Source organism: Ammospiza nelsoni, chromosome 3 (assembly GCF_027579445.1).
Source record: "Ammospiza nelsoni isolate bAmmNel1 chromosome 3, bAmmNel1.pri, whole genome shotgun sequence".
Lineage (NCBI taxonomy): Eukaryota > Metazoa > Chordata > Aves > Passeriformes > Passerellidae > Ammospiza > Ammospiza nelsoni.
The window spans coordinates 53,008,246-53,014,245 of record NC_080635.1 but is presented as its reverse complement, the minus strand read 5'-3'; positions in this window follow the sequence as shown (position 1 = coordinate 53,014,245).

The following is a 6,000-nucleotide window of genomic DNA, read 5'->3' as shown; positions in this document are numbered from 1 at the left end:
ACCTAGGCAATTCAAGGTTTGAGAGATTTTTTTATTTTGGTTTTGTTTGTTTGTTTGTTGGCATCTTAATATAACATATATCCTTCTTATCAGAGCAAATTATATCATGGATAGTTCCAGAAATGATTGGAGATAGGGATTTTAAAATTTTCAGACATTCCCAATGGCAGCTGAGGAAATTTTATGTTTTTCACTTTGTCATGGAAAACATATCCATTTTCCTCGTAATGGATTCACTGCAGGACAACAGTTTGGTGCTTATGAAAATACCAACCAGCTATGATGGATTCACATGGAAGAAGTACACAGGTTTCTTTCAGGGCCAGCATACCTAGATAAAAACCTGATCAACTGCAAGATATAATGATTTGTCTCTTGGGAATTCCTGGTCTGTGGTGAGGACGGAGTGTAATGTGGATGAATGCAAATAGCTAACATTTAGCATTAGTATAAATTTTAAATGGTTACCTATGTCTCTAGGAACAAAATTCTCTTAATGTAGAAGTCATCTTTTTAAGATATTTAATATAGTGGGAACACTTAAGGGCTTCTTTTTCACTTATTTGATATCATTGTTAACAAATTAGCATGCCTAAAAAACCTTGTGCTACTTTTATTAGAATTAATCTCTAAAGGTTCCTGATTCAACCAACCATCTAAAATTTTTGTCCAATTTTAACACCCTCAGTGGGTCTCAGGTGAAAATTTGACGCTTCTTCTTCTGAATGTAATAATGCAGGTTGCACTGATAATGATACATGATCAAGCCTGAGCTCATGTAACTGACTTACTCAAGGCCAGTGTTCTGGTATCATTAAAACATTAAAAATAATGCAGAGAGTGTGGTTTCCATGCCACAACTGGAACACAGTACATGGTGAGTAACAGAATTCTTTTCTCAGTGTGAGCAGATATTCTTAGTTTTCACTAATGAACCACTAAGTTTAAAGGGAAAATAAATGAGCATAATATTAAAGCAAAACAAAAAGCATCTCAGAATGAAAAGTATGCGTGAAATGAAAGTATGTGATAGTGGCAGGAAGTGATTGCATCCTAAGTCCTCTACCTTTTTTCCAGATTTTGCATTATTCTTCAAACTCTAAAATTATAGCAATGGATCAAATAATTTTCATAAAACCAAAACAAAACCTACTGTTATTCGTTTGAGCAGATATACCATGTGGAGTTTGTTACCATTTGCTAATTTTCAATTCACTTATTAAGATCATCTCTCATTTTTTAATTTTCAGTAATCAGTGTCATTCTAGTTATGAAAGCACCTCTGCAGTCTAGACAGTACATACTCATTTATGTGATAAATAATGGATAAATACTGAGTGTGCCATTAGCCCTTAATGCAGTAGATTGATTCCCTGCAGCACACACTCTCCATCCTTGTTTTAGCACTTATGCCACCTGTCTCTTGCACTTACTGTATGATGCTTCAATAATGTGAATGGGGTTCCCTGATCGTTCTTAATTTAGCTCATTTTATCATCTCGTAAGTAGGCTGGCATTGCTCTGACAGATGTGCAAATCACAAGGTGCCTCACTGCTGCCTTTGTGATCGTTGTCATTACCCTGCCCAGTGTTTTCAGCACAATGCAGATTGCATGAGGGTGACTGGATAGAATCACTAGACCTGTTTTCTTTCCACAGATTTCCATTTTAACATATCACTACTGCTTTGGCAGTGTGGCTGAGACAAAGACAGTTTGCTTCAAGTCCCTGCTCCCATCTCCTTCAGCTATAGAAGCATGGATCCAAATGGAGTTAAATTAAATAGACAGATATCCGTAAGTCACCAGGGCAGGTTGGCATTCAACCAAGATTTTGAAGGAACTCAAATGTGAAATTGCAGAACTGCTGGCCAGGTTGTCTCACAAATCTATAGAAAAAGCCATTATGCCAGACTGCCAGTGAAACTTCCACTTACAGGTAGAAATTTGTGATTGTATTTCATCAGTACATAAGGAAGATTATGTACTGATCAAGAGTTTACATATAGACTTGTTTTCAAATATGTGTCTATAGTTTACATTTAGATTTGTTACAAATATAAGTCTATAGTTCAGTGAAATAAAATTCTTCTGTTGCAGGTTCTATCAATCTAATTAATAATTTATTTGTCCTTACATAATGCCTTTGTTTTTACTTTGATGTTCCTAAGAGCCTTCTTACTTTTGATAGCCCATTGCATTTAATCATTATATGGGTAATACAATATTCAAGTGCTGCTATCCTGTTTTGCATGGTTCCCTCAGTTCCTGGTGTTCAAAGTGAGAGGTCTGTGGCAGCAAGTGGGTAGCAAATTGCCATCAAGCTGTTAGTCTGTAAGGGCATATGCAAATAACTTAAACGTGGAAAACCTTTTTTATGTGACCTGAAATGAAAGATGGGTGAGAGAGAGCAGAGAAGGAACAGATACAAGAAACTGAAAGGGTAACATTTTTCCCCAAATAATCCAGGAGTTAAAGAAATCATGAAGTATGTGAGAAAGTTTGTTTTAGTTCTGCCACGTAGCAGAACAAACTATAATCTGCAACTTCCACTTCTTGTTCTGTCTTACTTTTTACAGGATATGCTTGGATGGGGAAGGATTCTAATTATTTTTGATGACTATATATTTTGCATAAACAATAAAATACTTTATTTTGAAGTTTAATGTTCAGGTTTCATCTCTGAAGCAGGACTGAGGATTTATTGTGACCTTAGCTGCTGACAGCTTGTTTTATGCAAGGGAAAAAGTGTCATCTGTAGAAAATTTGACTGTTCTATAGCTTAGCCTTTAGGGTGCTCATGTGATGATAGTGAGGGAGCAAGTCTGACTCTGCTCTCTGCCACATGTCATGCTAGTCATGCTCATCACTTGCATTAAGCCAGGGAGCAAAGATTTGGGTTCCCATTAATAATAATTTTCTTCCTTGGTTAAGAGGAATCCCCAGGCATGGCCAGGGAAATTGACAGGTGACACTATTTCCTCCCTCAGTAACAAAAACCTCCTTGTCCAGAGAAAGTTTATCTTCTCATGAAAATATAGACTGGATAAACTGGAAAATATGCCACATCAAGGCTGTTGACAGCACCAAAAGCAAAATTTCTGTCTATTCAGATGAGCCAGAAGGTCCCTGGTCTGGTTGCAGCAAAGTTCTGCAAAAGATGTTTCCTCACCATCAGGTCATGCCTGTGTCCAGCTGTCCAGAATGAGATTTGCTCCATCACTGTCTGCCCCAGCCTGGAGTGCTTCTCCTCCGCTGTGGTCCTGCATGCCTGGCTGAAAGCCTGGCTTCCCCCAGAGCAGCTCCTCTTCCATGGGAGTCTGGGCTTGAAGTGAGCCTCAGAGTGAGTCACAGCGGCCAAGATCCTGCCTGCAGTAAATCAGGGGAAAGCCAGTGGTCCCACTGTCCCCTCAGCTTTCTCCCTTTCAGGAGGGAGGAGATGCAGGACCACACTGTGAGCCACAGCTTACAGGATTCCTGCTTAGCCTCACAGAAACCTCACTGAAGGAAACCAGCGAGCATAGTTAGCTTTGCTGCATAGATCATGAAGCATATTTAAATAATGTAATTCAGTTGCTCACTGAATATGCTTTTGCTTTAAAAGAAGACTAAAAGAGGAACAGTAAATGAAGTAGGCACATCTCTGTATTTATAGATGCATAAATTGCTTTGACTGTAGTGAAAACAGCCAAAAAAGATCAGAGTGCAAGCCCGTTCAGTTTTACCAACAAAAACTTTCTTCGAAGGACTGTCAGAAAAGGTTTCATTTCTGTGTAATCTATTAATTTTGTGGGAGAAAGCTACATCTCTTACCCTCAAATTAAATTTATTTACCCATGCATAAGGGAGAAACAGTGAGCCTGAGAGATGCCCTGTGATTTAAAATTCAGTAGATTTTGTTTCTGATTCCATTAGGTTATTTCCTTCTTGAATTTCAAAGACTTTTAAGCAACTGAATTATGCTACACTGGAAAATCCCACAAAACAATCTGACTTTCAGAAGAATTATTATTATGGCTGAACCTTGGAAAAAGGAGTAAGAGGCCAGTTTAAAATACTAGGCGTATCTTATTGTCAGCTTTATGACACTGAGCTGCGTTCACTCTACTTTTCTTGGCAGGTTTTTGCATTCAGGAGAGCAAAGTTGTTTCAGGCTGAAAATAACAACTATTCATGTCCTTCAAATAACACATCCCATGTATCTTTACTGTCAACTAATCTGATTCGTGTACATAAGTTATTGCCCTGTCAGTTTGTCAGAAGAGACCTAGTATATATTTTCTTACTTCAGGGGAAAATCACAACAGCCTCAAGAAAAATCTTGTGCTGAGTACCAAGATGTGTCAGATCATAGAAAAATGGAAGCAACAGGAAAACAAAGGCAACACAGTCCCCTTCTTTCCATGCCAGCCCATCAGTGCTGCAACTTAGTTTACCCCAGTTGACTCCTGATATCCTGTGAACTTGGGTATTTGTTCTGGTTCCTTGCCCACAATCCCACCAATGGAGTAAATTACTGGACTGAGACTGGGGACCAGTTAAACTTGATGCTGATCCTACCACATTCATTTCCAATGGCATTAAAAAAGTTCAAAGCAGTGATAAAAATCTCCCGTCAGTGGGATTCAAACAGCTTATCCCACATTTGTCCCTGTGAAAGCATAGCTCTACTGCATGAGGGAGAGCACTGGGAAATAATTTTTTTAAATCTGTATATCTCAAAATATATATGGGATGCAATCGCTGACAATGACAGCAATTGCTTAACATCTGACTTCTGATAAATAGAATCTGACTTCTGATAAATAGAATATACAATATTCAGCATTTACAAGAAATAGCAGGTTTTTAAAATATCTGGACAAATAATTTAAAATTAATAGAAAAATCCTATACCCATGTCCTTAGCAAAAAAAGTTACATGTTTCTATTAAAGAGTTAAAAAATAGTTAAAACTCACTACCTCTCTTCTTAAAATTCTTCTTAGTAAATCTGTGACTTTATTCTGTCACTTCTAAATAGCTAAAGTATTTTTTGAGGGGCAGTCTCAATCCCAGTCTGTCCCAACAAACTAGCACACCCAGTATGCTGTGCTCAGCCAGTGCTAGCAGGGCTCCAGCTCCGTGGGAACAATGAGAACACGTTAGTCTTGTCATCTGGAATATCCATTTAGCATCCTGGGTTTTTTTCAAGTATTTTAAGTTTTGTCTTCATTGCAGTTTCCTTTAACATAAGTCCTGTAAAATCTGAAGGAAAAAATACATAGTCAGGTTTCATATTGATCGGGGATTATCTAACTGATGGAACTGTGATATGGTAGAAAATGCCTTTTACCCTCTAAAGAGAGAAAAAAATATTGATCACAGAGCCTATGAAACCATTCTAACTATTTTAAAATGTTCAGCTGTTCTACATGTTACGAAAGTCAGTTTATCAGAGTTATAAATAACAGAACAGCCCACTAAAAGTCAGATTAATGCATAGCAATCCCAAAAGCATTCCATCAAGGAGTACAGTCATTTGGGGAGATAGCTTTAGTCAGTTTATTACTAACCTGACTGGACACTCAAGATACTTATAATGGATTTAATTTGGTAATAATAAATTATTGCTTATGCTAATGGTGCTATCCAGATTAATAGGTTTTAAATAGTTAGAGCTGTTTTATTGTCTCATCCTGACTAATGAGCTAGTCTATATCTGCACTGTACATTGAATGATGGAGACCAATAACTTGAACAGTATCATACAGTGGTATCAGTATGGGACATCAGAACATTTTTTTCCTTATACATTGAAAGGTAAAGTTGAATTTTTTGAAAGATTATGAACGATGAATGTGTGCAACAGAAACTGTAAATAGCTGACAGAACATTGGGAAATTGGTTTAAGTGCCTCGCCACTCCTCACTCAAACCATCTGTCAGGCACTTCTCCAGTAAAAAAAAAGAAAAACAAACACAATTTTTAGAAATGTTTGTTCTGCAAATGCAAATTAATAC